The sequence below is a fragment of the Pectinophora gossypiella genome, chromosome 3 (assembly GCF_024362695.1).
Source record: "Pectinophora gossypiella chromosome 3, ilPecGoss1.1, whole genome shotgun sequence".
Lineage (NCBI taxonomy): Eukaryota > Metazoa > Arthropoda > Insecta > Lepidoptera > Gelechiidae > Pectinophora > Pectinophora gossypiella.
Genome location: NC_065406.1, coordinates 9,830,411 through 9,839,282, shown reverse-complemented (window position 1 = coordinate 9,839,282; position 8,872 = coordinate 9,830,411).

The following is an 8,872-nucleotide window of genomic DNA, read 5'->3' as shown; positions in this document are numbered from 1 at the left end:
GCTACGGGTTTGCTACAATGTCTACGAGCTTGCTACTAAAGAGCTACGAGCCTGCTACGACTCAACTACGGCTTCGTAGTATTCCGGTTGCGCTGGAATTATTGTTGGTAATGTAATTCAAAACTTTAATATTTGTGTAAGCGTGCGTTTAGATTAATTAGTGATGTTCATTATACCTGATTATATGTATCGCTGTGAGGTAACGACTACTTAAGTACGTACTCCGTTTAAATGAGATTACTGGAGCGTTCCATGAGCCACTTTCCGCTATAACAAAAGAAAATTTAATTGCCTTTAAGTAGTAGTACATGCTTAGGTTTAATTAATCTATTACGGCTTTGGAAGCGTCCTGGCTGATACAGACGGGACAATGGAGGTGTTTTTGCCGACGCTCGTCACCTGCCGCGTTCCCAGGCATATCAATTTGCGCTGTTTTAATCGTTTTCGATCGACGCAGAGCTCTTTTGCTCTATAAAGAATTTACTAAACGATTATTATATTATTGCCTGGGGCCAAAATAAAAAAGTTTTCTCTTTTTTTATTAGTAAATAAGGTCATGCGCAAGTGAACATGGGTACCAACGAAAAAAAATGTGATACGTATTATACTGAAATATATTACATACATAAGGTTTCTCACTGTGTACACTATTTTATAAGTTTGATTGATAGTTCTCATGTTATTATGGTAGTGAGGTCGTTCATCTCGGCAGTGTGACGTGAGCCGGTGCTCGGTACCAGCTATTGTTATCGCGCGGACGTCACCGCTAATGTGATCGCATAACCTCACGCGCGCGGTTTCCCCCCACGTCTTGCGCAACTTTATAACTTGCAACTTTTCTAAGACATAGGAAGTGCCGGAAGACTATCTAGAAAGCGATCGAACTGCAAATCGGCAGGCGAAACTCTAAATCCTTTTTAACCTCATCAGTGTGTTAGAAGGAGAAGCGTGGCGGGTTTGTTCACCCCAGCATCGGTAGAGATCGCGGGAAGTCGGGGAGAGTCGGGAGGCTGCGACGCAACGCGCGCGCGCGTACCCGGCCGCTTCGCCATTGCGACGGAGGCTGTGTCGTGTGTCGGCGCTGGCCCGCGCGAGCGCTCGTCCCGCCCCGCAGCTCCGCGCTGAGAGTCCGCGAGTACACGCCCCACCGGAGCCCGCGCCACCGCCAGCCGTGAGCCGCGACCCGAGCTGCCTGCCGCGCCGCGCGACCGCGCCTCTGTGTGTGTGTGACTCTACTACTCAGTGACCACGTTCCCGGGACCGGCGACTGTGGCGCGATGTAAAGAAGCCGCGACCGTGAATCTATGTGTAAGTGGGTGCGTTGCGTGTGTCGGCTCCCCGCATGGCGTTTGTCGTTCGCCGGTAACGATTTTCCGCAAGCTAACAGCGAGTGGTATTTGGAATAAAAATGAATGAATTACGAAGCTGCCGCCCCGGGGAGTAGCCGTTGTATTTTAACCTCTACCCGGAGGGGATAGAGTCGCGCACGTGCGCTCTTGTCTTTTGATCAAAATGAATACGCTCACTGACTCCCCTCTACTTTTTCATTATTCGCGAAAAACAATAAATATGTGACTTTAATTAATTCGCAGGCAGCCTAGGAACTCCTTGTATCGCCCGCGTAACAGGTGTCGTACCTACTTTTCAATGCCGCCGTGGTGTTTGACATTGGATCAGGGTTTCTTTCAAAAATCAATATGATTTTATTATTGTACAACACACCCGAGACAGTCTAGGGAGAGTCGTAGACTTTATTCTTTTGTTAAACGACAAGCAAAGGTACTGTGATTAAAATTTTATAAAACCACTCTCTTATCTCCGTGTTGGTTTATCTCCGGACAATAATAATAAAACTAGAATACTGGGTCGGTTCAAGCGATAAATAAAGCATTTCATTTGGCCGAGAGAGATCTTCATCTTACCAGCTCATCATATTATTTTTAAATTTCATTTCTCTCATTCTTTACATTGGTAGGTAATCAATTTACTTGTATGTTTGTTTTTATAACGTATATAAATGTTATTGAAGTGTGTAGTTCTATCGGTATGACTGTGTAACATCTACAAGTACATTTAGTTTCACTGTATATATTTACCTACATCTACTCTCTCCACAACTTTCATTATATTTAAGCGACAGAAGCCGCCTTAACTCATTTCATAAGCGAGAAGTTTATAAATGTATTTAGAAATATAAGCTCATCGCGACAAAATAAGTATTCACGTTTCATTCAGATTTGCGGTATTGCGGCTCACAAAGGAATAAAGATGGATTTGGCTCTTATTGTTCGGAAATTTAAATTGAAATAACTTCTTTTGCGAAGATAATTACTTCGAAATCGTCGCTATTAAGTGAAAGAGAGCGGCGTAAGGAAAATTTAGATTAGAACGGTCATGAGGGAGCGGTCCAATGAGTTTCCTGCTGGGGAAAACACCCTTTGAAGACGATTTGAATCAAGCTTTTTACTATTTGTGTGATATTTAAATGAACGATATTCTTTCCCGCTTCAAAATATATCCACCCGATATTTCACCGGATCCTGGATTTATATCGCTATACTTACTTATATGTAAATGTATATATGTTATAGTGATTCATCTACTACATTACTCACTTACTAACATATACGCACAGAAACAAACCAGATAACGTAATTTCATCTTAAATTTGGCTTAAGTTATAAATAACATTAGAGGTATTTAAATTAAGATGTTAATTACCAGTTATCTAACGTCGGGTAACTATAGCCAACGTACGTAACTCAAATTGATCCATAAAGTTGTACTACTATTTCTATTCTTTTACATTCAACATTTTATTTTCTAAAATTATTTTTATTGTCATTTATTTTTAATCATGTTTAGATCTTTATATCATCAACCATTCTTTGGTTCAAAAATGCAATACAAAAACGCTTTATTGCTCAGAACACATGACATTAAAAACAATTACAAAAAATACAAGAGAAGCTCAATCTGCGGCTTTATTGCTAAATAGAAATTTCTTCCAGGCAATCTTAGGGTGAAAGAACGTGTTAAATATTGAATCGGGGACGCTGCAATACAGGTATAAACAAGTATATAACGCAATAGGGTAGGGAGTTTGGTTTTATTTTAGTAAAGTTAGTTTCTATCATTCATTAGATAATACCTACATTTATGTGCAAATGAAGATAAAACTCTATAAGCAAGGCAAACTAGAAGGAAAGTTTAATCCAGTAAATAGCTACACTCAGTTCATAGCGAAATATGGACTAAACTATCTCAATCGCGAGGGATTAAGTAAATGCATAGAGTGTAGGAGGTTAAACTAGGCTGTAGTTTATTGGATTGTAGGAAAGCTTTTAGTCGAACTGCGAAGGGGTGCTCGCCGACTAAGCCTGTTATGTATAAATGGAATATCGGCGTACGTGAACCTCCACTATTAATAGCTGCGAGCTTACCCCCGCCGTAATGTTACACCACGCATTAGAGATTCTTTGAAGCATGCTCTTGTTCGTCGCTAAGCCAATTACATTACCCAGTCATTGGATAAATAAAAGGGGCACGTCACTAAATTAAACGCCAGCTTTTAGTATATTTCAAGGCCCTTCGATAAACAATTCTTTAGATAGACCATCATACCATAACGGTGTGAAAAGGATCTATAGTGAACCCGCCCCAACAAAGGGCGGCCAAATGATTATGAAATATTCGAGTGAATTATATTTTCAAGTTAGTGAGAATCAAAAAGATAAATGGGTTCATATAATGGCGCGACGTTCAGAGAAATGACAGTGTGAATACTTATGATAAACAGTCGAAAAGGTTTGGTATGTGCGAGCGTTTGAAAAAAGGCCTGTTTTGTTGTGAAAAAGGAATGTCGAGCGACAGAACATCTCGCAACAACGAAAGCATTTCGGGAATGAGAGTGTGTCAGATACAGTCGCAGTAGAAACAAATGACGTGTGCAGTGCGGCGACAGGGAGCGCCCGTCGCACAGAGGCCGGGCCGCGTCACAAATTTCAAACGCGCGCTCAATTTTCAAACATGTTTTTTCCAACAACCCTTCGTTTTCAGAAAAGTAATGGCTCAATATTAGGTCGCCGCCGGCAGCGGGTTTGATCTTGACGCCTTTCACTGATAAATGGAAATTGAATACTTAGCGTTGAGGGCCCTTTCCTTAAATTGTAAAATATTATATGACGGAAAATTTTACATATAAACGGTATTTTATGAAAGTTTGCGAACAGAGGTTCATAAAAAAATATCTCGTCTTGGTTATAAACGGCGGGGGGACATAAACAGTGCGCTCGAGGAAACTGTAATAAAAGTTAGGAGAAGTATCTGAGTAATATTACCCCGTACGTAGCTATTTTAAAAACGTGATAAATTATCTTCTTGAAAGGTTATTGCGGTCTTGAGGATGCAACTTGTTTCGGAGATTGTATGAAGTCGAAGTTTGTTATAGTTGAGATAAGGGGTCCTTGTGTTTATTCTAGCTAAGTCACTATAATCTTCAGAGCCATAGCTCTGTTATCGTCGCACGGCATGAAACAAGGGAAACAATAGATAGACATGGAGAGGGTAAAATTTTCATCAGACATACGTGGGCGCCATGACACTTGGTACAAAGACTCGCCTGAATGAGATATTATGTTACGCCGTAGAAGTTGTATTGTCTGTCCTTTGTAAACTCTCCTTATTTTCTTTACAATTCAACTTGCCTTATATGGTGCTTTTGTTGTCTCCTAGCTTGTAATGGCGGGTTGAGGACACTGTGTCTAGAAAGAAAGAATAGGTGATATTGACCGTTGCTAAAAGAAAAACTTACTTGTCTTGAAGGGCATTTCTTAAATGACATAATGATTTAAAAGTGTTTTGCCTAACGTTATGAACTTATTACCTTATAAAGAGTGGTGATGTAAGCAGGTTGGTACAAGTGTTTCGGCAATAAACTGTTACACAAGTTACTGTTTTAAGCATGTACTTACTTTTAAAGTCGCAGTTTATATTAGGTTGTATCGTATAACACATTACGTCGTTTTTACTTTGATTATAATAACATAAGTACGAATATAGAATAAATGAGGATTCGATTGCTAAGAAAATTTGAAGATTATTAATCTGAGAGCTTTATCTCAGAATCTTGTTTGAAAAGGGTTCACCAGGGTCGTACAATAGCCTGCAGCAACATCAAAGATATCTTCTACAAAAACAGATTCTACTTTACAGTGACGTGTCAAGGTAAGATGAGTAGTAAAATATGGAATTCATAACACTGTAAATAAACTAGCGAAAGAAACAATTTATTTTTGAGCATTATATTTGTAATGAAATTTATTAGTCTGCGAACGAAAACGCCATCCAACGCGATTGATCAACCTACATCAAAATTATGTTGTGCTTATAGATTCATGATTCATTAGCACCTAGATAGAATTAATCGGAGATTTTTCATACACACGCTATTTTACTTGCCAACATATAGGAAGCTACATAAGCTTTATTGCAAGAATAAAGTAAGGAAGTATATTAGACAGATTTCGAAAAACGCTCCTTTGTTATTTCGCCTTATACAAGTGAGCTAACAGTGAAATACAGGGGAAGATTGGTTTGAGTATTATGTAACTTGTAACTTTTCTCCACATAGTTCGTTCTTCAGATTATAACACATATCCAGGTGGCACGTGGACTATACAGCCATAGCCTTGCTATGAAGCAGAAGAAATCCACCCCGAGGCTTAGCTAATAATAAATAGTCATCGATCGAGCTGCGGCGTCGGGCCGCTATTTTAGAACGAGCATGTTTCTATTTTCACACTTGTCCCTATTTACCTTTTTTTCTAGGTCATACGTTTATAATCTTTTTGTTTAGATGTAGAGATGTAGGTTTTAGGTATAAAACTATCCCTACCTTTCTGCGTCACTAGCTTTTCTTGGCTTGATTACGAACCTCAGACGATATTTATAAGCTGATATGAAGATGACAATTTATTAAAAATAGTTAAGTGTTAACGAGCGAAAATAAAGATTGCCAACTCAGTATTAATGTATAATAAAGAGTAAATGTACTTTACACTCCCATTGCTATGCGCCATATAATCAAGAAACTTAGGCAACGGGGGTTACTATATCTGACGCCAACAATTAAGTATATAACATTTTGGAAAACTTTGATAAGTATAATTAATTTAAATAGTAAACTAAATTACAAAAAAAAAACCACCGTATTATTTCCGTTCAGTTGATTACAACGATGATTTCAATTTTCTTTTTATAATTTCAACGGTATATAAATATTATATACTACACGAGATACGTACCTGGTATAAAGACCTGGATAGAAATCGCTGTCGGTGCAAAACCGCAGTAACGGTCAGGGACTCATTTACCGAGGATCCGCATAAGCCGAACCAAGAAGCTCGGTAGATTACGGCGGACGTCGCCACCTCGACATACATACCCTCTATTATTTTATCCACACCACACATGTACAGGGTGTCAGTGACATAGTAACGAAAACTTTAACGGATGATTCAAACTACGATTCTGAGTCGATATCAAGAGGAATTTTTCGTCGCAAAAGTATGGACAGAAAATAATTTAAAAAAACATGAATTTTCCGAGAAGAAATCCACTTGTTATCAACTTAGAATCATGATCTGAATCATCTCCCTCAGTATTCGTTACGGTGTCACTAACACCATGTATGTAAGGGAGATATAGGGTACGGAAGCCGACAGGGTATTGTCCAAATTAATATTGCAATTTTTGCTTTGAGGATTGAAAGATTTTGTAGTCGAATAAGGCACAGTTTTGCTACGTAAACTGAAGTTTGTTGTTTTAAGTAAAATCAAAATATAAGTAATGCAGGTATAATATAAACTAAGGAATACATTTATATTCTTTATATACCTATCTACTTACTTACTTGGAATAAAATTTTAGTTTTTTTTTTAAATTTCTATGAAATCTTCGATTGACGTTGATGTTATAAGCGGGGCTAATTTACCTATGTTTACATAGTAAGAATGATCTTTGGAAGTATTTTTTATTGTTCTTAGAAGGGGAGTAGTTACACTGGCAATATATTGACTGGTATGCTATAGATATCCCTTTCGTGGTGGATTCGTATACGTATAAAATACGTGCTATCCCATGGGTACAGACAGACGCCCTGTGTTTTGTGTGTAGTATTAAATTCTCGACACTTTTTATTAGAATTTTTACCCGAATGCCAAAATGTTGTTACTATTAGTCAGAGATTCAAAATATGTGGCTTATCTACAAAACAGGCGTGATAATAATATCTTAATTACGCTAAAATAAATCGCATTCATCAAGTTGGGGGAACTAGAATTTTGAACATTGTTACCTAATAAACAATTGCGCGTCGTTTAAAGGTTAAATTTATCATAATTATAGCAAACAGGTTGTGTGATGATGCGAATGTTGTGCGCAGACGCAGGGCGGTGAGCGGAAGCGAGCGCGGGCGAGATGGCTGCGCCGGCGACCAGCTGATAGCATGCGGGCGGCGGCGCGTCTGCCCGCCCCGACCTAGCCGGCCACACCACGAGCGCCACATTCACGGGTAACTATTATACTACCAATACATTTCACTATTTCTCGTTAAAATAGCCAATTAGAATCACAACTGTCTGAACAATACTTTTTTGTATGTTTCTTTCGCACTAAGCTGTATATTATTTTATATTATCTGTCCTGCTGTCATATTGAGGGTGTTGGGACCCTCGCTATATATGTTTCGGCGTCAATATATGGCGTAAGTGTAGCCACACTATTCGGTGATGGAAATTATTATGTTTGTCATAGATAAACTAAGCTATACGCTTCACGTTATTGTTCCTACGACTCTCGTTTCATTACCACGGCTTGTTACCACTTATTACTTGCAATACTGACCAAATTAACTTGTTTCTTTTGTTATACCACTGCGCTACGTCTGTTTGCCCATCCATATTAAAATCATAGATCTCATTGAATACGACTTCTGGTTATGACTAAAACAACGTCCTTAATCTTGTATTATACTACCAAAGCCATTCCAAAGTTATTAAACTACTTACGATATCTGTACGTCGTAAAGGTATTGGCTCTATTCGATTTCACGGATTTATTAGAAACGTGCAGGCATCGCAATTACCGCTTACCCCCACGTCCGCCATAGCTGACTACATTTATCTACTCTGTTATACATATATCATTGTTATAAGTACCTGAAAAATCTCGTAGGTTTTTTTTTATTTATTTAGAGCAACAAATTGAATCACATTATAAAAACTGTTTTGTTGTATGTATAGATTCAACGGCTGTACGTCTCTCGGCTTTAAAACTGGAGGGCACACATCATACACGGGTTCATCTTTATGTTTATAAAATGCATCGCGCCACATATAAGGGTAACTACTGCTACTTACCCCGAACTTCAACCCCTGACTATATTATTCTGTATGTTTATTCCCGAGTATTTGTGAAGTTGACATCCGTTGCATGGACTTTGGTGCGGTTCCCGCTTATTATAAAACAAATGACTTTTTTTTTAAATAAATCTAAATCTTAAAATCCTCTCTCTCTCTCTCTCTCTCTCTCTTTATTTAAGAGCTGCGCTCTTGTCGGGGAAGTAATCGCCATTACTCCATAGATAGGGCGTGTAGAACGGTGGTTGCCCCAATCGCCTTCCGTTCCGCAGTATATCGACCAATTTCTCAATCAGTGATGTTCTAGCTAGAGCCCTACCAGAATCCATTTCCTCGGCCTCCAACCAGTACTGATACCGCTGCTGCCCGGTATCAGGGCAGCCAATATCCAAATCTAATAATTATAAAATTACATAACATCATAATTTCCCTAGCGTTATCCCGATTCCACA